Source organism: Pseudorasbora parva, chromosome 13 (assembly GCF_024679245.1).
Source record: "Pseudorasbora parva isolate DD20220531a chromosome 13, ASM2467924v1, whole genome shotgun sequence".
In the NCBI taxonomy this organism is placed as follows: Eukaryota; Metazoa; Chordata; class Actinopteri; order Cypriniformes; family Gobionidae; genus Pseudorasbora; species Pseudorasbora parva.
The window spans coordinates 10022089-10046656 of record NC_090184.1 but is presented as its reverse complement, the minus strand read 5'-3'; the positions used below and the strand labels follow the sequence as shown (position 1 = coordinate 10046656).

At 40.3% G+C, this 24568-nt stretch overlaps 1 protein-coding gene and 1 long non-coding RNA gene across 4 annotated transcripts in view; one reads left to right on the top strand and one right to left on the bottom strand.

The window, feature by feature from the left end:
- The window catches only part of plch2a (phospholipase C, eta 2a), a 216446-nt gene that overhangs the window by 101354 nt on the left and 90524 nt on the right, over positions 1-24568 (bottom strand). The window lies entirely within an intron of this gene.
- LOC137038066 (uncharacterized) lies at positions 671-6659 on the top strand. 2 transcript variants are annotated; one of them, XR_010897365.1, is made up of 3 exons: positions 671-712; positions 1150-1225; positions 6107-6659. It is a non-coding gene; the product is annotated as an uncharacterized lncRNA (long non-coding RNA). The 2 variants fall into 2 exon arrangements; XR_010897366.1 differs by having other exon boundaries at positions 671-731.

Below are 24568 nucleotides of genomic sequence, written 5' to 3'. Positions count from 1 at the left end.
GCAACTGCGTCTGCGCGTGCGACAGGATTCACTTGACCTTCAGCTTTGCCGTGGCCCGTCAATCTTGGATGATGTGAGGGAAATAAACAGGTAAAGTGCATGTATTTTAATTTTTTTTTAAAAATGTTTTACCGCTTTGAATCCTGTTGACTGTGTTTATATTAAACGTGGGCTCAGCCCGTTAACGTAATGATTTAAATTCTTTATAAACTTTATAATGTTAAGGCTTCAGGTGATGGTACCGTGTAACGTTATTTTTTCCTTCTTTTAGCTGGATTGTATCTTAACTTTCTTTATAGTTTTAGTTTTAGCTTTCTGTTGCATTTTGTTACCAAATGCTATTTTTCCGTCGTCTAAAAGCTCAAAAATGCCGAAAATTTAAAAAAAAAATTTTTTTTTCCGTCGACGGCTATTTGGCAATAAGTTTACCTCAGGTGAAAAACGGCATTTTTTGAGCTTAGACGACGCATACATCCGACTATACAACTTACAAGTAGTCAGTTGTAGACGTCGTCTAAGCTCAAAAATGCCGTTTTTCACCCAAGGGAAAAATTATTTGACAAAAAGCCGTCAACGGAAAAAATCTCGCTGTTTCGTCGACATGTCCCATACTCGTTACTCCCATACCCATGTCCCGTTACATGCTTGTTTTTGTCTCTCCCTGCCCCTGCAGATAAGTTGAGAGCTGCCAGAGTCAAGATCAGGAAGAAAGGTGATCGTTGTTGCACCATGTAAATATGTTTGCAGATTACACTTGTAATAGTTGTAGTGTTTCAGTGAAAACTAAAAGGTTATGTAACGTTAACATCAAGCACTACACAGAAATGAGCCACATTACCTAACTTATATGCATGTTGCATGACATGCTTCAGAAATTACAGCGCATGCAGTAGGCAGGCATCTTCATCAATAAGTCTCTGAAAAAATACTATGGCTGCATGGATCTGCTTGGTTACAAATATTCTTAAAATATCTTCCTTTGTGTTCAGGAATAATTAATGACTGAATTTTTGTATTAACTAACCCTTAATAAGAAAATAAGCAATCAATTAAGAAATCAATTCTTTGTTTATATGATTTTAACGGGTGTGTATTACTCTTGCAAAATATATTACTCAAGATGAGTCTTGTATTATGTGCTTTATTAAGGTCAAAGTGATGTCTGATAGCCCTTCAAGCAACTCAAATGCAGCCTGTGGCATTCTTGATAGAATGTCCCTTTCTGGTGAGTACATGGTGTACTATATAGTAATTTTTGGGAAATGATGATGTCATAATACATTTATTGTATTAATTTATACAATATACATTCATTGCATTTATATGTAAAGAATTTGTAGGGTTCGCATCCTCACTTACACTCACACGCGCATCCTCACAAACACGCGCATCCTGAAAAACACTCGCACGTGTATCCTCACATACACTCACACGCGTACCCTCATATACACTCACACTCGCATCGTCACATACACTCACACGCGCATCCTCACATACACTCACACGCGCATCCTCACATACACTCACACGCGCATCCTCACATACACTCACACGCGCATCCTCACATACACTCACACGCGCATCCTCACATACACTCACACGCGCATCCTCACATACACTCACACGCGCATCCTCACATACACTCACACGCGCATCCTCACATACCCTCTCACGCGCATCCTCACATACACTCTCACGCGCATCCTCACATACACTCTCACGCGCATCCTCACATACACTCTCACGCGCATCCTCACATACACACTCACACGCGCATCCTCACTAGGGATGCACCGATTCCGATACCGGTATCTGGTATCGGCCTCGATACCACATTTTCGAAAGTACTCGTACTCGTTAAAAGTCCCCCGATACCGGGGACGATACCATGGTCTGAGAAATGTCTATGCTTGAGCGGCGTGTAAGGGGTTAATCACAGGTGCCGAGTGCCCGCCCCCAGGCCCAGCTACAGCTCAGAGCGGGGAGAAGGCGAGACGAGACGAGATACGTCAGCAGTGTGGAACTATTTTAAAGTGCATGAATACGACAAAACAAAGGCGGACTGCAAATTGTGCTCAGCGAAATTGTCCAGAGGAGGCTCAAAAGGTAGTGCATTTAGTACAAAGTAATGAGTACAAAGAGTTTACCCACACTTCTAAACCAACACAACCCACACATCAGCAAACTCTTGCAAGACGAGAGAAAATGTCCAGAGACAATCCACGTGCTGTGAAAATAACACAGGCAATCATCGAGTAGCCCCGTGTCACTAATTAGCCCAACCTCCCAGTGGATAGACGAGAGTTTCACGCTGCAACAAGCCATATTACATGCGAAACAATTCAGCAGAATTTATATACCTTTATGAAAGAAATACTTGAGTTGCACTGTCACTGTTTAATTTTTTTTAAATAATTATTTATTCTGTAATATGTTGCATACAACATGCTTTTCATTTTAAATAAATGTTCTTAATTCCAAACTAGTCCCTTGTTTTTAAAGTAAAGCTGTTACCTGTAAATTTAAATCATGTTTTTTTTTAAGTACTCTGTATCGGTATCGGCGAGTACTGAAATGCAAGTACTCGTACTTGTACTCGTTTTCCAAAAAAGTGGTATCGGTGCATCCCTAATCCTCACATACACACTCACACGCGCATCCTCACATACACACTCACACGCGCATCCTCACATACACACTCACACGCGTATCCTCACTTAGACTCACATGCATCCTCACATACACTCACGCGCGCATCCTCACATACACTCACGCGCATCCTCACATAAACTCACACGCGCATCCTCACTTAGACTCACGTGCATCCTCACTTAGACTCACGCGCATACACTCACGCGCGCATCCTCACATACACTCACGCGCATCCTCACATACACTCACGCGCATACACTCACGTGCGCATCCTCACATACACTCACGCGCGCATCCTCACATACACTCACGCGTGCATCCTCACATACACTCGCGCGCATCCTCACATACACTCGCGCGCATCCTCACTTACACTCACGCGCGCATCCTCACTTACACTCACGCGCGCATCCTCACTTACGTGCATCCTCACTTACACTCATACGCATCCTCACTTACTCAAGTGCATCCTCACTTACACTCACGGGCATCCTCACTTACACTCACGCGCATCCTCACTTACACTCACGCGCATCCTCACTTATGCTGCGTTCACACCGCACGCGAATGACGCGAATATATCGCGCTATTCGCGCGAAGATGGACGTGTGAACAATTTAAATCCATTCGCGCATGAAATTCGCTTCATTCGCGTGTGACATTCACTACACAACAGACGCGAATTTGTGTCATGGGAGGGGGTTCTGCCAGGCAGCGGCAGTCGGCAGAAGGACTAGCCGAGTTAAGGCTCCTCTCACCGAGGTTGATGAGTGCTGAGCTCCGGTGATCGCCTGGGTCTCACACCTCCGAAAACACCAGATCAAATTTTCAAATAGGAGCTCTCTTAATAAATAAATCACATATTTGAGCTTTAAACAACTACATTCTCGCCTGAAAAACTATTAAAACTACATTTTGTGACACAATACAGTAGTATTTTTAAATTACTCTGGCCTCAGGGTTTCCCCTATGGGTTTCCCATCCGTCACTTCACCACGTGACAGCAGTAAGCAGGCTCCTCATTGGTTAACGCGGCGCGAATATATGCCAAAGTTCAGATTTTTCAACTTGAGCGATTTGCGCGAATCACGCGTTCAAAACGCTCAATTCGTGTGATCATTGCCGCGTCATTCGCGCCGCAGAATGCCTATTCGCGTCGCTGCATTGACTTAACATGGAAATCACTCGTGCGAATTGCGTCATTCGCGTGCGGTGTGAACACAGCATTAGACTCACGCGCATCCTCACATACACTCACTCGCGCATCCTCACATACACTCACATGCGCATCCTCACATAGACTCGCGCATCCTCACTTACACTCATACGCATCCTCACTTACTCACGCGCATCCTCACTTACACTCGCGCGCATCCTCACTTACACTCACGCGCATCCTCACATACACTCACACGCGCATCCTCACATACACTCACATGCGCATCCTCACTTAGACTCGCGCATCCTCACTTACACTCATACGCATCCTCACTTACTCACGCGCATCCTCACTTACACTCACACGCGCATCCTCACATACACTCACATGCGCATCCTCACTTACACTCACGCGCATCCTCACTTACACTCACGCGCATCCTCACTTACACTCACGCGCATCCTCACTTACACTCACGCGCATCCTCACTTACACTCACACGCATCCTCACTTACACTCACGCGCATCCTCACTTACACTCACGCGCATCCTCACATACACTCACGCGCATCCTTACTTACACTCACGCGCATCCTTACTTACACTCACGCGCATCCTCACTTACACTCACGCGCATCCTCACTTACACTCACGCGCATCCTCACTTATGCTGCGTTCACACCGCACGCGAATGACGCGAATAAATCGCGCTATTCGCGCGAAGTTGGACGCGTGAACATTTTGAATCCATTCGCTTCATTCGCGCGTCAAATTCGCTTCATTCGCGTGTGACATTCACTACACAACAGACGCGAATTCGCGTCATGGGAGGGGGTTCTGCTAGTCATTTTGACTGGGTCACTTGACTTCTTTTCTGTAAAAAATACTACTGTTGATGTGTGACAAAACGTAGTTTGAAGACTTTTTCAGGCGATAATATTGTTGTTTAATGCTCAAATCTGTGTTTTTTTTTATACAAAAAGTGCTCATTCGCGTGTGACATTCACTACACAACAGACGCAAATTCGCGTCATGGGAGTGGGTTCTGCCAGGCAGCGGCAGTCGGCAGAAAGACTATCCGAGTTAAGGCTGCTCTCACCGGGGTTGATGAGCGCTGAGCTCCGCTGATCGCCTGGGTCTCACACCTCCGAAAACACCAGATCAAATTTTCAAATAGGAGCTCTCTTAATAAATAAATCACATATTTGAGCTTTAAACAACTACATTCTCGCCTGAAAAACTATTAAAAGTACATTTTGTGACACAATAGAGTAGTATTTTTAAATTACTCTGGCCTCGGGGTTCCCCTATGGGTTTCCCATCCGTCACTTCACCACGTGACAGCAGTAGCAGGCTCCTCATTGGTTAACGCGCCGCGAATATCCGCCAAAGTTCAGATTTTTCAACTTGAGTTCAAAACGCTCAATTCGCGTGATCATTGCCGCTTCATTCGCGCGAATCGCGCCATTCGCGCCGCCTCATTCGCGCGAATCGCGCCGCAGAATGCCTATTCGCGTCTCTGCATTGACTTAACATGTAAATCACTCGCGCGAATCGCGTCATTCGCGTGCGGTGTGAACGCAGCATTACACTCACGCGCATCCTCACTTACACTCACGCGCATCCTCACATACACTCACGCGCATCCTCACATACACTCACGCGCATCCTCACTTACACTCACGCGCATCCTCACTTAGACTCGCGCATCCTCACTTACACTCACATGCGCATCCTCACTTACACTCATACGCATCCTCACTTACTCACGCGCATCCTCACTTAAACTCACGCGCATCCTCACTTACACTCACGCGCATCCTCACTTAGACTCGCGCATCCGCACATACACTCACATGCGCATCCTCACTTAGACTCGCGCATCCTCACATACACTCACACGCGCATCCTCACATACACTCACATGTGCATCCTCACTTAGACTCGCGCATCCTCACTTAGACTCGCGCATCCTCACTTACACTCACGCGCATCCTCACTTACACTCACGCGCATCCTCACTTACACTCACGCGCGCATCCTCACTTACACTCACGCGCGCATCCTCACTTACACTCACGCGCATCCTCACTTACACTCACGCGCGCATCCTCACATACACTCACCCGCATCCTCACATACACTCACATGCGCATCCTCACTTAGACTCGCGCATCCTCACATACACTCACACGCGCTTCCTCACATACACTCACATGTGCATCCTCACTTAGACTCGCGCATCCTCACTTACACTCAATGATTTATTACTGAGGTTTCTTTTCTCTCTCACAGATGCCTTTTCAAGATAAACCCCGAGACGGGATCAAAAGTCGAGATAGAAGAACACGTCAAGAAAGGAACTGGCAGTCAGTCTAAAGGTTCTTTCGTTGATGAGCAAAATTGTGGATTATGGATGGATGGAGTAAAAACTTTCGTAAGCGTGTCAAATCTCTCTTTATTACCATAGAGAAATTCTTGAGTGTTACAGACTTTGTTTTCGTGATTTAATTATTTTATTTTCATGACTCATCTGTTGATGAGACAAATCCACTTTTTCGCCATATATGTGTATAACAAATTGCTATTGTACAATATCTTACATTGTTGCAGTTATTATAAAAAAAATTGTATTGTTGTAGTTATGAACTAATTGTTTTATTGTTAAAGTGTTGAAGTCATGAACTAATTTTATTATTGGTATGCTGCTTTGTTTTTTTTATATTTTTGCAGTTATGATATAACTTTTTATATAGGTATATTGTGGTCATTATGAACAAACTATATTGTGATCACATTACTATTTTAAAACAACTTTAAAGTTCAATTTTTTAAATAAAAACTACAAAAACAATCTTTTGCACTCTAGGGTGGTTATTTGAGTTGTAGCAATGTTCAATCTAATTGGTAATTTCATAGTTTTTACATAATTTTCCACAATTTGTAATCCTTATTTTTTTACATAATTTTCTTGTTTAAATATAGAAACTCATATAAATGACAGATAAAACCTGTATTTCGAACTATGGAAAATTACTGTAATTTTACGTGTTGGTTATTTTACAGTTTTTTTCTGGCGCCCCAGCTGCCGGAATATTTCCGTTTTTTTACGTGTTGGTTATTTTCTGTTATTTTACAGTTTTTTTCTGGCGCCCCAGCTGCCGGAATATTTCCGTTTTTTTACGTGTTGGTTATTTTCTGTTATATTACAGTTTTTTTCTGGCGCCCCAGCTGCCGGAATATTTCCGTTTTTTTACGTGTTGGTTATTTTCTGTTATATTACAGTTTTTTTCTGGCGCCCCAGCTGCCGGAATATTTCCGTTTTTTTACGTGTTGGTTATTTTCTGTTATATTACAGTTTTTTTCTGGCGCCCCAGCTGCCGGAATATTTCCGTTTTTTTACGGGTTGGTTATTTTCTGTTATATTACAGTTTTTTTCTGGCGCCCCAGCTGCCGGAATATTTCCGTTTTTTTACGGGTTGGTTATTTTCTGTTATTTTACAGTTTTTTTCTGCCGCCCCAGCTGTCGGAATATTTCCGTTTTTACGGGTTGGTTATTTTCTGTTATATTACAGTTTTTTTCTGGCGCCCCAGCTGCCGGAATATTTCCGTTTTTTTACGGGTTGGTTATTTTCTGTTATTTTACAGTTTTTTTCTGGCGCCCCAGCTGCCGGAATATTTCCGTTTTTTTACGGGTATTTTTTTTACAGTGTAATTTACCTCATGAATGAAACAAATTGCTCCAACTGTCAACTCAAGGTGAACAAACAAATGTAGTCTATAATAAAAATAAATGTTTCAGTCACTCAGTATTTTTTAATCATGCCAAAATGTTGTAAGATTCAGGAAATGTAATCCATTTTGTTGCGAATGTAGTGCGCATGCAGAGAGAACCCGCCCACACGCTCTTCTGATTGGCTGTGATTTTTGATTGATTTGATCATGTCTCGGGTCGAGTCTGGTTTGTACCGATACATTTCGTGCTGCTTGAAATGGTCTTATCGCATTGCATCAGTGTTAGGCTGTTAAAATTTGCTTTTCAAAGCTGCAATTTTCTGCCCAAGGCCAACTCATGAGCTGTTTATTACCCCTGTTTTGTCTGAAGGCCAGGTAACTGCCAAACTCTGCTATACATGAGAAAGTTGTTGTCCGATTTCATTAGGGATTTCAAATATGAAATTTAACAGTAAGCTTGGTGAACAGCTTTTAAGGAATTGTCCTATTCAAAGAGATAAGAGCTGCACTTGCATGACTGAAATAGCTGCCCGGGAGGCGTTTCAAAGATGGCCGTCGAGTCAAATTACTTGCCTTGAAGGGATTTGGTAAAACTCAATTAATCCAGTCAATTCCTGATGCATAAAATCAAGCCCTGTCCATATACATCCTTTTTTATGAGGGGTGAATAGACTACGATTATGTTCTTCACATCATTAGCTTTGTGAAAATCTATGGATTTTAATGTTTTCAAACAGTTGTGTATAAGTGATGCTCTTTACAGTGACGACAAGAGCAAATGCACAGGACTCACTAGGTGAAGAGTGCAGTGGTGCTTAAGGTTTGAATTAGGTCCCCTTGGCCTTCCTGTAGCACAAGTCCTTTGGGCGTTTACTGTAATTGCTCTCTCTCGGAGAGAACAGGCTAATTTAGGATGGTGCCACACACGGTGAGTATGTCAGCGTAATAGGGTTTGCACACATCCCTAGCGTGAGGATCAGCCACCGGCTGGAGCGAGTCTCAGAGTGATGTGATGCTGTTATGTTCAGCTGATAAGGCAGAGCTCAGTGCTCAACGCTACGGCTCATCAGATTGATTGTGTTCTGCCGAGTTGCTGTTTCATGCTCATTAGTTCTCTAATTCATTTAATCAATAATATGGATTACAAAGACATTTAAGTGTTTGCTTGCCTGGTTAAACTAATTCAATAAAGTACGGCAATAACTTGACAGTGGTTCTAACACAGTCCCTTCAAGGTACTGTATAGATAAAGGTGATTTGATTTGATTTGAAGGCCAGTCAGTTACTTGGTTGAGCTCAAATTCAAGGAACTTGGGACAAACGTATAAGGTTGGTCACTAGCCCAAATCCAAACCTACAAAAAAAGAAGAAAAAAAAGACAAGAAATGACATGAAATAAATAAAATAAAACAATACAATGTAATTAAAGGTGCACTATATGTAGTATTTTTGCAGTAAAATATCCAAAAACCACTGGGCCGGTGTTATATCCGTCTCTTCTGTGATACCCTGAAATTTTAAATATTCCAATCTAATATGAGTTCTGACCTGTAAGGTTGCCAGAATAATAATCTTACACGGTGTGTTAATAGGCCAGAGGAGAACTGGCACCCCGACTGAGTCTGGTTTCTCCCAAGGTTTATTTTTCTCCATCATGCCCCGATGGAGTTTTGGTTCCTTGCCACTGTCGCCTTTGGCTTGGCTTGCTCAGTTGGGGACACTAAAAATATGATCTAAGTTACTCAACTAATTATACAAATAAAATGTATGAATTAGGTCTTATTTAATTCTATAAACTATAATACTGATCTGCCAACATTGTCGCTATATGATAAATTAAAATAAGCTGATAACATCACTGTTTTCTCCAGTACGACTGTACAGCCAAATCTAATTTTGTCGCAATATTATCCTGTTTGACACTGTGAAGCTGCTTTGACACAATCGTGATTGTAAAAGCGCTATATAAATAAAGTTGATTGATTGATTGATTATATATTGTGTTCAGTTGAGTACTTACAATATCCCAAATGTGTCCAACTATTTTTAAATTGTGAGAAAATTGTTATTTTAACCAAGGACCCGGGACGTGTCAGCATAACGCTTGAGGGAGTCGCCTCTCAATTGCGTCTTATCTGCTATCCTTGGTTTCGGGCTTTACTCTTAGCAGTGTGAACAAGTGAATGCACGGAGTAACGTCATAGCATCCTTTTCAATACACTTAAATGTATCTAATATGATAAACAGAGCTGCATTACCTCATAATCATAACCGGAAGAGCTGAAATAGTGCGGGCGCCCGGCGACTGTGTCCCGTCATAATAAAAGTCCCGGTGCTCGCGAGGCAGGTATTTGTGTAACAATCGCTCCAGCAGCTGTGCTCAGCTCCACAACACTCGCTCCTGCTCTGCTTCACACTACAGTAACGTTAATAATCGCATTCATGAACATGATTTCTGCCCGTGTCCTATTTTACACCGGCTGTGAGGTGAAGATGTCCCAAGATGCTGCGCTCAAATTTTGCGTCATCAAACTACGCCTTTGGTTTGAACAGGCGCCCTCTAGTGGACGAAAAGTTGCATAGTGCACCTTTAATTAAATAAATAAAAATCAAATTAAATAAAATGCAATTCAATTTAAAAAAAGTCTTTACCCTTTATACAACTTTTAATAATATTCTTATTTATATTAGCTTCAAATATGACATTTGATTAACATTATGCCATCAGCATCCTATGTTTTATTGCACTTTGAGTATATACACTTTGAGTATATACCTGTATTTGTAATTGTACCTTGGTAGCACAGGTCACTGATTTAATTTTACAGCAATGTGCACAATCTGATTGGTTGCAGTTGATGTGGAAGAGTCTGCAAAATCAATACATTTCATTATCATCTTAACATCATCTTTTTTTTTTTTTTTTTGTTTACTGTATAGGGGGCACTATGACACATCTTTTGAATAAGAACAGAATCTCCGGATCAAAACACAGGTGAAGAAGGAACAGAAACAAGTGATAGTATATGTAATCATATAAATCAATACTGCTGATCTGGATGTAGTCTTTGATAAAAACACGGTTTTCTCATGGTTACTTTTTATAAACCATTTTGATAAAAAAAGATTGCATTAAGTTAGAATAAAATAGATTTTTTTTTTGTTTAAAAGCAGAGGCTCTTTTCATTCCTTTGAAATATGCATGCTCAGATATTTACAAAACAAATTACTCTAGGGGGCCATACACATTTTGTGAAAATGATCAGAAATGCTAGCAATGGTAACAACTTTGAAAAAAAAAGCTAAAAAGATTAACACTTTACAATAAGTTTTTATTAGTTAATGTACTTACTAACATGAACTAACAATGAACAAAACATCTGTTACAGTATTTAGTAATCTTTTTTAACATTAGCTAACAAAGGAACGACATTAGAGTGACATAATTTCCTTTTCGGGTGAACTAACTCTTTAACTAAAGTAGTTAATAATGATAATTAATGAAAGCTTATTGTAAAGTGTTAATGTCTCTCTCTCTCTCTCTCTCTCTCTCTCTCTCTCTCTCTCTCTCTCTCTCTCTCTCTCTCTATATATATATATATATATATATATATATATATATATATAAATATATATAAATATATATATATCAAAATGATAATGATAAATGATAAATTAACACTGCCTAGTGCACACTACTGCACTACTGATATACTGTCCTACTATTAAAAGCAATGTATTGTGAATAGTTTTTTTCTTTCTTTCTGGAATGATAACAAAAGATGTAAAGAGTGTAAAAAAAATCCCTTAAAATGTAAGGATCCAGACTGTTCATCTATTGACAGGCCAGCAGTGACTACTGAAAGGCACATACATTTCAAGGCCAGGTTTTCAGTCCATGTTGAAAAAGAGCTTGCCGACAACGTGTCTAGGGACACACATGGATGAGAAAATAAAGTAGCTTGATTTACACATTTCCTTGAATATCTCACATACCAAATCACAATCCATGACTTCAATTTAACCTTCAATCACAGCTTTCCCTTCTCTATCGCACTTCGGTGGAGAATTTACTGCCGTTTCAGTTCCTGAGATAGTATATTTGAATATTAGAGGTGTAAATATTTGCTCTGACAGAGATTTCTTTCTGAACTCAATTATTTTGAAATATTTAAACTATGCTGAAGACAAATGAACAAATTGCATGCTCAAAAATGACATTCTGGAAAAGACAAACATTTAATACATAGATATTTTTATAGTGAGATGGGGTGAAAGGCATAAAAGCTGCAGGAGTCCAGATAATATAAAATCCCCATGCAATGTGAAGGTTTAGAAGATCTGAAAAGAAAGAATATCCCTCAAATATTCTTTTATAGTATAATGCAGTTATAAACACAACACACAGAAGGTTTATGGTACCCAGCTGTGTTTTGTTCAGCCATTATGCAGAATCATACTGCGTGTATGAGCATTTACATGGAGTCAGAAAGAATAATAAAACAGCACTGGAAATGTGTCCGGCAATCATTATAGTCCTATAATGAACAAGCATGAACAAGCACTGCAAGCAAGCAATAAAATAATACTATTTTTATGAAGCAGCTGTGATGTTAAGTTATTTTACTCTGCATATAATGCCTTTATCTTTAACATTTTTGTACACCATTTCATCATCAGTAGTTTAGCCTGCATGTATTTGGTGATTGAATGTCCTAAATCACACTTTATAAAGCATGTAATGCAATGTATAGAAGAACTATTTGTTTATCCAGGTGACTTTCTGCACATTTCTACTCCATATGTTATTGTATGTTGGCATATGTGCACAGACGCCAAACATTACATAAGAGTTAAAGTGAGGCTCAGGTGTTCAGGCATAACAAAAAAAGATCTCCAGAAAATTTGCTTGCATTTGTTTTCATTTGTTAAGGGGGTACTTCAGCGCTGGGAAGATGAATCTGTATTTAAACTGGGTCATCAATGCAGTAGAAATGTGAAATTATTTTTGAATTTGTTGCCTTCTAGACTGAGAAAAGACAGAAAAAGTATTTTTGTCTCATGGGAATGAAAGACTACAATTCCCAGAATGCTTCGCTGCCCTGTGAGGCCATTCTCAAAGCCACCTGCTGAATTACTGTGACTGAGTTGGAGAAGACACTACAATTAAAAACTGAACGTGTCTGTTCAATATAATGAGTGAGTCACCGCGCGAGTGTCACAGCACTGAGCACTAACTGCAGGAGTCAGATAAATGAGCTGATGAGCTCTCGTGATGAGAGCTGAGGTAATCACGACTACACTCGCGCAGGGGCGTGGGACTGGGGGGATAAAGGGTACTGAGTAACCAGGGCCCAAGGCAGGGAAGTCCGTTTTCTATACATACACATACATGGTACGGGGGCCCAGCAAGATGGTTTTTACCCAGGGCCCAAAATTTGGTGCTACGCCCCTGCACTCACGGCATACATTCACAAGGCGAGTTCAGTCTGGCGCGTTTTAGTTCATGCCTTTGCAAGCTTAACTTTCATAGAAATTAATTTGAGAAGTTAAAAGACTTACATTGCTCATCATAGCTACGTTTAAATGAGTGCTTGCAGCTGCGAGCTGAGCTCTGAGTGTGATCTCCCATCCCCCATGGTTCAAAACATGCGGAAATGGCTCCCTCTGCTGGCTGTAGTCTTTAGCCACTGGCCAAATATTCCTCTTTTGATGCAAATATCGTCAATTTGCATCATAGGAGGAATATTTCCAGAAATAAAATGCATAAATCTCTTGTCTCAGGGGGATATGAGGGGGGGAAAGCACATTTCTTTGAATATACTCCAGGGTTTCTACTGATACAAAGCCATATGCTAATCGCCGAAGTAACCCTTTAAGTTGGTACTCTGAATATTTCTACTCAATACACGGTACACATTGTAGAAAAGCCTTTGGACAATCACAAAATAACAAAACTAGAGCCAGATTTACTAACAGCTTGAGCAAGCGCAAAACCCTTTTTTTGTTGTAAAAAAATCTAAAAAATTAAAATTCTGCCAGGATTTACTAGTGTCTTTAGTAATCCTGGCAGAATTTTAATTTTTTAGATTTTTTTACAACAAAAAAAGGGTTTTGCGCTTGCTCAAGCTGTATATATATATATATATATATATATATATATATATATATATATATATATATATATATATATATATATATATATATATATATATATATATATATATATATAATTCTAAGTTTTCTTTGAGTATTAGGGTTTGGGCTACAGTCTATCTATTATAATTTACATAAAACCAATATTGTATGTCCCCATTTAGGTGTGTGCGTATTTGTGTGTGTGTTGTGAGACAGAGTGGATGATAATTCATTCATCATTGTTAGATTTTGTGCCAGTGCTGGATCTTTATGGCAATCTTGATTTGCTGAATGCCCATCACATCAGTATTTCCCATCATGTTCCATGCTTCACTAATCTTTTTTTCCAGATTAGCAACTGGAATGATTATATTTGGGATTTTACTCAGACTATAAATATGAAAAATGAACACTTTAATGTCTTAAGGTGATTTTATTGCAGAATATCAATGTTCCCAGTTCAAAATGAGCCAATATTCCCAGAACACTACTGAAAAAGAAATCAAATTCATAAATCAACAGTATTGTTGACTTGCAGGAATTCTTCCTTGTAAACCAGTGTTGTTGCACTGTCCATCCAGTTCAAAATCATTCTTATTGAACATAGTACAGGCAGATCCCACAACTTAAGGGATGCAGTTAAGAAGCAGATATCAGCTAGAGCCAAGCCTCAATCCTATTACTTGATGCATTTATTTAGCTAGAGACACATTTACAACAGCCTTTGTTTGGTAGATTGCAAGTTTAAATCTGTACAATGTGTGGATGTTTAATGTTCCTTGCAATTATTAAGAAAACACAAAAATTGTGCTGTCTGTCTGTCTGTCTGTCTGTCTGTCTGTCTGTCTGTCTGTCTGTCTGTCTGTCTGTCTGTCTGTCTGTCTGTCTGCCTGTTGCTCGGACCCAGTCGTCTAGCCATCTCAAATTGGCTTTTGTCAAACTCACTCAAACTCTTGCCCATTTTTCCTGCGTCTAACATGTAAACTTTAAAATTGTTCACTTGCTGCCTGTTAAATATATCCCATCGACTAACAGTTGCCGTGATGAAAAGATAATCCGTGTCTTTACCTGTATGTGGTCAGAATGTTAAGCCTGATTTGGTGGGTATATATATATATATTGCACATCCTTTTTATTGTATATAATAATAATAAACTAAACTGACTTTAGCATACAAACATGTGCTATTGCTAGTTAAGAGGAACTTATTAAGTTTATTAAGTTGGTTCACTGAGCAAACTTTTATTGTGTTTTTTTTACTGTGGCTACTGCCATTTTATAAAAGCAGCAGGCCACTTGAGACCATGTGTTGCAGTGTTTTTACAGTTAAGGGGGTTTCGGGTTCATGTTGACACTGGTAAAATCACTTTGTCACACGTCCTCAAATGGCTTATTGTTTTATTAAATATTGTTCCTTTGGACTCACTGTAATTTTTACTGTTATTTTCCAAACATTCCTCTTTAGACAAGACCGACTGAAGGAAATGTAAACAGATGTACTGTATGTCAGCTATGGTTTCATGGTCTGGTCACACACATTCCACATGCTACACACACTGCATGGTTTCTGATGTAAAATGAAACACACAGTACTTCAGATAATCCACTGCCATCCTAATGGGCGGCGGGCAAACAAGGATCTTTCTCTCTAGAGGGCTGCTGCTTTAAAATAGACTCTAGCGTGAGGATTTGCTTGAGATACAACCTGCTTGTCATTCCGAGGAAAGAGAATGTGTTAAAAAAGAGCTGATAACGAGGTGTTGATGTATTTCACACAGCAGACACCTTTAACACCAATAAAATTAGCCCCTTTGACAGAATAATGCGGCTTGTGAATAGGATTTGGTCATTTAATTATTTATTTATTTTGCATTAATTACCGGTATTATTAAAATCCTTTATTTATTAATTTTCCTTCATGATAATAAGAAACATTCTACAAATGTATCTGAAATAAATTCAACTAGCCAAAAAATCTTGGTGAATATCTTACCTCATAATAATGCTGTACAGATGATGACCCTACATAGATCTCCAACTTACAGATAATAAAACTGCACTGACTTCAATGTGCAGTATATCTCTGAGTTTGCATAGCTCATGGTTAAGATAAAAAGTGAAGTTTCTGTGCCTCAATAAAAAATAAAGACTCAGACATTGATATTATGTAACAAGACGTCTAACTGCAGCTGAGTGCTTTTTAACTCAAGTGATCACAACACACTTCTGGATTCACACTAGCTTGACTAGTCATTTATTCAGTACTACATATGTGGGGCGTTGGACTGCTAGTCTGAATGGCGTTACAACCAATATATATACACATCTATGCATACATTTATTCACTTTAGTTTAGAAAATGGTAATACAATATGAGTTAAAGGGGGGGGGGGGGTGAAACACTCAATTTCAGTCAATCTCATGTCAATCTTGAGTACCTATAGAGTAGTATTGCATCCTTCATATCTCCGAAAAGTCTTTAGTTTTATTATATTTATAAAAAAAATATGGGCTGTACCGAGTCTTTCTGGAAAAAACCCGAGCGCCTGGAGGCGTATCGTGTGGGCGGAGCTAAATAATGACGTGCGCAAAGCGGTGACGTCCTCAAGCGTGGAGAAGCCCATCGCTATCGATCTCAGCTAATAGATATATGATCCAGAATCAGATCCGGAGGCTGAAATAAATTGAACAGGAGAAACAGCAACAGCATGACGTCCATCTCTGTGGTATGTACTGTATTTAGTGGCCTGTCGACATTTGTGTGTCTTTACTCTCAGTTTATGAGGACATGATTCGGTTTATGGACTATTGTATGCGACTAAACCTTAGCAGTAGCAAGCAAAACGGTTTTGCACGTCAGACTAGTGTAATGTTATACATAGATGATCTCATTAGTTATAAGTTATACAACAATGAAGTCCGTTAGAACATTTAAATGACGAAGCACGCGATCGTGTCGTTTACTGATGTTTACTCACGTGACAACAGCATAGACATTTGAAGCAGTTTTACTCACCGGCTGCTTCCAAAGCAGGACCGAACCTTTATCGCTGGGACCGCTCCGTCAAAAACACACTTCTTTGGTATGATTTGGTGAAGTCCTGACAGCAGTGAATGGTGGAGATCTACTTTTTTTCACACAATGGTTTTCAATTGAAACCAAGTGGTTGAAGGTCCAAATAAGTGCAGTTTCATTGATTTTGAAGCGCTTCGAAGGGCTTCAGAATAGGAATATGGTTTTATCTAGTGAAATGATTAGTCATTTGGGATCTTGCAGAGCCTCTGAATCCCTTCTGCATTGATTTGGACCTTTAAAATTTTGGTTGCAATTGAAAACCATTATGTGAAGAAAAATCCTGAAATGTTTCCTCCAAAAACAAAAAGTTTTTTGGACTGAAGAAAGAAAGCCATGACCATATTGGATTAGTAAAATATCAATTTTCAATTTTGAAATTAGGAAGAAGCAAAACATGGTCAGTTCGAAGTGTCTGAATAATTTTGGTCCCAATATTTTAAGCAATTTTACTGGTCCACTGTATGAAGACTTTTTGGGTATAATGTTACTGTTTACTTTACTTTGCTATCTTACATACTTACATTACTTACATAAATAAATTCACACACACTCACGCACGCACATGTCGCACGCACGCACGCACGCACGCACACACACACACACACACACAAATATACGTTTGTTTTTTGTGACATATGGGGACATTCTATAGGCATAATGTGTTTATACTATACAAACCGTATTTTCTATCCCCTTACACTGCCCTGTCCCTAAACCGACCCATAACAGGAAACATTCTGCATTTTTACTTTCTAAAAAAAAACCTTATCCTGTATGATTTATAAGCATTTTGAAAAGTGGGGACATGGCCAATGTCCTCATATTTCACCCTCTCCTTGTAATACCTATGTCATACCCATGTCACAACCCCCCCCCCCCCCCCCCCACACACACACACACACTCATTTACGCCCAGATGGGTTGAGGCGGAGAGGAAAAATAAAGATAGATCTAATTGCAGCAGTTTAAGATTGTTAACAAACTCAAGTTTAACCACTCAGGATACTTTTCAATCAGAATAACAAGCATAATGTCCAACATAATGCGATAAACGGAAAGCAAGACCAATATTTAGAGAACCAAACCAATCAAAGAAACCATTAGCAGGTCTTCAACTTAATCAATTAGTGACAAAAAACATGGACAGACTCGAAACAAGAAGAAAGAAACTGATGCAAACAGTATATACACAGTATTATTTGCATAGCTTCACATTTTACGTTGTCATTTTTAGTCACTGCACTTTAACTATATGGAAAAGAGCAGCTTGAACATTCTTTAAAACATCTTTTGAAGAAACAAAGTCATACAGCATCGACAACAGATGCTGACAGAAGTAAAACACTGAAACGACAAAATTCAACAGTGTCCATTGCTGTTAGCTGGCGTCTGTCAGTGAGGTGTGAATTGGCCATTACAGTCTGATTCACAGAGCTGAATGAGGTTGTTTACTGTCAAGATTCTAATAGCATCACGGCCCATGTGATGTATAAACAGCACCCCTATTACTGTAGTAGCACTGCAATTTGAATGCAACCATTTAAAGCTCATTAGTTAGAGCTCAATTGCATTTTAAACACTTTAGGCATATATGACATCGCAATAAAGCTGACTTGCTGTAAATTAGATTTCTGGGACGGTTTGGGGCAGCACATTCACTTTTATTACCTGCATTCATCTAAAATGAACATTAATGAGGATTCAAGTTTACAGGCAGCAGGCTAGAAACTAACTGAAAGAAACGTACACTTTAACTTTGATCTGAAAACAAGTCAGATGCCTACCTAGACAATATTTTACACATATTTACCTAATTATGTATGTGCTAAATCCAGTTCCTATAGTACCCTACCAAATGTCACGTTTGAGGCAGTTTTTGTTCTTAGAGTTTTCATTATCCACTGAAGTAGGTCTTGAAACTGACACGGGAGAGAGTTAAATTTTCGGTTAATTGGCCAAGCGGGTATGGCTATTGAACCATGTAATAATCTCAAAATGGCCAATTTAAAAAGATATACGGATCTATCACTATTACACTGCAAGACAGCTCACTAGGTTTCGGAACAGATCTTGTGTCAACAGACAACTCATTAGAGAAGAACTGATGGCGTTTTGAAAAAGAGTAAGGCGACACAAAGACAAAGAAGATACTGTGTGTATCTGCTTCCTTTGCTTCTGTTGTTTCCTTTCTCTCTTCTCGCCTTGGGCTACCTCTATTCTCCGGAGAGAGGGGCCAATACAGAAAATTACATGGTCAGTGCAATTCCAAGCCTTATTTAGGGGAAATGATTGTTTATCCTGAAGACATATGGAGAAAGTTAAAAATGGAGGTGGGCAGAGAGAGAAAATAGAAGCAGGAATACCTTTAAAACCGGACCTGTGTGGAGGTTTATGAACACCAGGTTCCTCTGAGAGTGAGCACATGCGAATTGAACGAGAACAGAGATGCAGCTCATTAGCTGACATCTCAGAAATGGCCATCTCAATAGCTGCTTTAATACGAGGTGATGAGCTGTCAGATCGGACATACTCTACGGTCGAGTAACACTAATGGACTGTGAAACATCCCTACAGACCTCTGCCTGCTGAGAGAGAAACATACATCTGATATCTAATAGCCCTGCGCAAATCACCAGAACATGAGAAGTTTCCTTCAAATAACTGTCAGTTCTCCTTTTTCATGTAATGTTTATGAAGAGAGGTTTTCAAGGAGGGGCAAAGAGCCTTTGGATGTGATGGAAGCAAGTGTGTTGTAAATGTCTCACAGTCCTTCACTGATAATCAGATACATTTCGCACAAAAAAGGGGGGCTTAAATTCGAAAGCTCTCTACTGATTGGCAAGCTCTACCCAATGGCATCATGATGCACAGGTTTTAAACCCACCCAACAATTCACGGTGGGGAGTCGGTCTGACAGGAAATAAAGCTGTGTTTATAAGGCACTGGACTATAATTTGGACTTCCTTTAGAGGTTCTTGGCTAGAATTAAGGATGTAGCTTCAATGTTCATTGCAATCATTCTTTAGAGACATTTTTGTTTACACAAATGATTGTTTACCTGAGTATAGCAACACAGGCTCATTAGAAAACTGTGTCTGGGGTTGACTTTTTTTGCAAAATGATGATTCTTGCACATTGCTAGACAGTGAAATGTCTATGGTGCCATGAACGCAATCAGTTTTATCTTAATCAGATGTATATGTATCTGGCACATTTTTATTACGTTGGCTGTAGTATATATCGAAATCATTCAGAAATGCAATATCCAGTAAGTGGAGGTTAATGCTTTATTACCCTTGAGGGTTACACTTTATTTCGATAGTCCACTTTAGACATTCTACTAACTATAAGTAGAGCTAACTCTCATAGATTACAGCTCCGCCTTCAACACGGTCATCCCACACAAACTCACCAACAAACTGTCCATACTTGGTTTGCACCCCACCCTCTGTGACTGGCTCCTAGATTTCCTGACTGGCAGGCCTCAGTCTGTCAGGATTGGTAATAGGACTTCAGCCAGCACCATAACGAACATTGGCACTCTACAGGGCTGTGTACTCAGCCCCATCCTCTACACCCTGTACACCTACGACTGTGTCGCCTCCCACAAGGACAACATCATCCTCAAGTTCGCGGACGACACTGCAGTGATAGGACGCATCGCTGGCAGTGACGAGGCAGCTTACAGGAGGGAGGTGGCCAGTCTGGTGTCATGATGTGAAGAAAACAACCTCACCCTCAACACAGACAAGACAAAGGAGATGATAGTGGACATGAGGAAGGAGAGGAGAACGCCTCAGCCACTGTTCATCCGGGAGCTTGAAGTGAAGAGGGTGAGCAACTTTAAATACTTGGGTGTCCACATCAGTGAGGACCTCAATTGGACACCTCACATCACGCAGCTGGTCAGGAAGGCTCAACAGCGGCTGTATTTTCTGAGGAGGCTGAGGAAGTTTAGCATGTCGCCCAAGATCCTCAGCAACTTCTACAGCTGCACCACTGAGAGTGTCCTGACCAGCTGCATCACTGTGTGGTACGGCAGCACTTCTATCATGGACCGCAAACGCCTGCAGAGAGTGGTGAAGACTGCGCAGAAGATCACCAGGACTCCACTACCCTCTCTGCAGAGCATCTACCACCGCAGAGTCCACAGAAGAGCTGCTTCCATCATCAAAGACCCCTGCTATCCCCAACATGGACTGTTCACACTTCTACCCTCAGGACTGGAGACATATCCAGCTGCAGCCCCGCAGCCCCGCCAGTTTCAGAACGCCAGCCACAGAACGCCATCCACAGAACGGAAGTGGGGGGCGGAGCTTACGTTCTTAACAGAAGTAGCGCCACCTACGGTTTTGGAGCGTAGTTGCGTTTATCACATACATGTACGAAACGACGGAGAAACACGACAAGCGTGCGTGTTGCGTGTCTGACGCGGCCCTGTTGCTGCTCCAACCTATGGGAAGCCAAACAATCCAAAAGTGGGATGAGTCAGCGGGCTGTTACAGAGCTCGCGCCGTGCGGACATGTCATCTGCGCGGTTCAATAGGCCGAGCCGCGCGGCCGACTCGTCAGCGCAGTGCGGACGTGTTTACTAGCGCTATCCAATGGGTATTTTTCTCTTATTTTTTAATTTTTAATTGTAATTACTTGTGTGACATTTACTGTGGACGGCAAAGTAAGAATTTCATTGCACAGGGAAACATGTTTTTTGTCTGTACACATGACAATAAACACTTTGAATTTGAATTGAATTGAATATTAGGGTATTAGCATACTGTCAGTAGACTGGTAGGTTACGGTTAGGTGTTAGGGTTCGGGTTAGTAGAATAAGTTGAATTGTAGTTGCCAAGTTATTTATAGTCAGTAGAATGTCTGTTGGGGGACCGACTACTTACTACTTCAGAAAAGCCCAGTAAAAATAACTTTTATTGTTGTTAGTTGCACTCAAATCATCCTTGTTCACATTACCTAAAAACTCATGCAACTACATGATTTTAAATTTAATGTTATTTCCACAAAACAAATTTATTGACAGCTTACAAGGGGTGTTTGCATACGATTTCACTTTTATAACTTTAGTTAGTGTGTAATGTTCCTGATTGAGCATAAACAGTATCTGCAAAGTTACAGTGCTGAAAGTTCAATGCAAACGGATATATTGTCTTTTAAAGTTATGGCAGTTTATTGCCTACAAAAACGGCCGGTTTGGACTACAACAAGCTTCTTCCCGGGTTGGTGACATCATAAACCCTTGCTAGTCACCGCAGATGTGACTTCTGCCCGTTATTACTCTGCCCGTAAGGGGCGTGGTGTTTCCGGACACCTGTGCGTGTCACATTTTTACCAATAAAAATAAAGGAAACTACATTTTGCCATCTAACCAATCTAAGACCATTCTGTTTATCGGAGGGATGGGCTTCATTGAAGCAGGAAGCAAACGAGCCATTCAAAAGACAGTGGAGACAGCGGTGTGGAATAAAGGTCAAATATAAGAAAATTATGATGTTTTTTAAAAAAAGACATGTAATACAGTGCCCGATAAACACCACCAAGCCTAGAAAAAAAACATGGAGCCACCCAACCAAAAAGTGTTTTTTCGGTCAACTTAACATTGCTGAGTATAAAAAGAACAAACTGGGCAGTGGATCTGTAGATCCCAGCATGCTTTGCAAGGGACTGCATTAGGAGAGTAAATTTAGGGATTAAAAAGGGAAAGATGTTGTTAGTTTATGTTAGTGTTTAATCTTGGACATTTAAAGGAGTTTCTGTAATTTTGTGAGTCACCATTATGCAGAAGAGTCATATACACTTATTTATTAGATGTTATTCCTACCCTCAATTAAATTGAGTTGTCCAATGAGTTATTTTTGTATTTTGTTTCTAAAAATGTTATTTGATGTATATTATACATAATTATACATTTAACATAACATTCTTATGTAACAGTGACAAATTCAAATGGTTTGAATTTACTCAAAGAAATTTTGTCATCTTTACTTGAATTTCTTTTGTTCATATAACTAAATTGTTATTTGTAAAAATGACTTAATATAGTTGAGTGGAACTAGCCTAGAAATCTAGACGCACCCTAGCGGCAGCAAATTTAATTTGCCCGCAAGTGTGGTCTAGCAACTCTCAATTCCTATCTGAGCTGTATTCCTCAGAATCTGGACGGCCCAATCACATCGTGTATAGAGTCGGCGGGCGGGGCCATAATGACGACGGCCGAGTTGCGTTTGCGTGCTTCTAGTAACACAGAAACTGGCGAACGGCGGCAGTGTCATGACAGCGGTCTTTCGAATCAGCTCTGCCCGCGCCTCCGGAAGACTTGGAGTTAAGCTTTCCTCTGAGAAAAGAACAAAGAGCGGCACTGAAGTCATTCTTAAAAAGGGAAGATGTGTTCGGAGTTTAGCCGACCGGAGACGGCGAATGTTTAATCAGTCAGCGAGCTCCCCTTCACCGTCGTTGCTCCGGTTGGTGTAGCGCTATCCTATCGCGTGCAGAGGGAGTTTGAAAGACAACCGTTTATCCCGCCCCTCGGATTGAGCCCTGTCTATGGTGAGTTTTGATGTGGGTCTGGCTTGTCAGGCTAGAGTGGAACCACTTGACACTGCCTTTTTAAGTAGATTCAACAAGTAATTTTTTTATGGAGCTGGTGCAAACGAATTAGTTTATAAATCATGCACTGTGGTAAAACTATTTTGAGGTCATCGTAACATTATGCAATGATCCACGCGAAAACAAGTCTTCATTATTCAATAATCTGCTAATCTAATTTGTTTGGATTTATAGGTATGTTTTTGGAGTTTTGCAAAGATGTAGGTAGAGCAACATTTTGAGTTTATATTATGGTCGGTAATTGTCCACGTTCCATTCTGTCTTGAGCACAGTTGAGTGCTATAAACTACAGTATACTCTATTGACAGTGAGCATGGCTAAATGCATTTGGCACCTGCACACTAGTGGACCTTTTTATGTGCCCATTAAATCACTTACTCTGTGATTTAAAGGCACAGGGTGAGCTATATTACACTTTCGCCTATAGTAATCATATCTCTGAAACTGTGCTCTACCATCTTGAAACCAATTTAACAGGGTCATAAGTTACTGAGAATCCTCTCATCACTAGCCAACTGTTCCCATATAGAGCTGTAGTAGCTTTATAAAAGTTAAAGTATGTAAGATTGTTTGTAAAAATACATTCTCTTAACCCCGTTTATTCTTCATCGACTACTATCAATATGCTATTCTGATTTTTCTCCCCCAAAAGTGTAAACATCAAGGCACAATCAAAACATTGAGTGCAGTCTGCTCAGATCTCTCAGTCTATTTTCCAGTTCAACCGATAGCAAGAGTTTGAGGCGTGGCGAGATGGTGTTTAGCCGGTTTGGGTTGATGTGTTGCATGGGAAAAGATATTCAGCTTCGAGTAAAAGAGTGCAAGTCAAATTTTTGCTGCATTTAGACCTTCAAAGATTAGACAAGTCATGATCATGTCAAAGTGAACGGGGCCTTGCGATGCAACGCACTACAACAGCCATTTCATTACAACATCATCATGCACCCATTCAGAAAGATATATGTTCCAGTTTATATTGTTAACTTTTGGGTTGTTTCTACCGAGCGGTACATTTCAGTTCAGTACAGTACAATTTGGGACACTCGCCACAGACTGCAAACCCTGATCCAGCTTGTGTTTCAAGAGACAGTCAACAACAATGGATGACATGCAGCAGATCTTGTTCTTGCTTCTCTGCATGTGTCTGTTTGTCACAAGAAGAAGATGCTTTGTTTGAGCCAAGGCTGCAG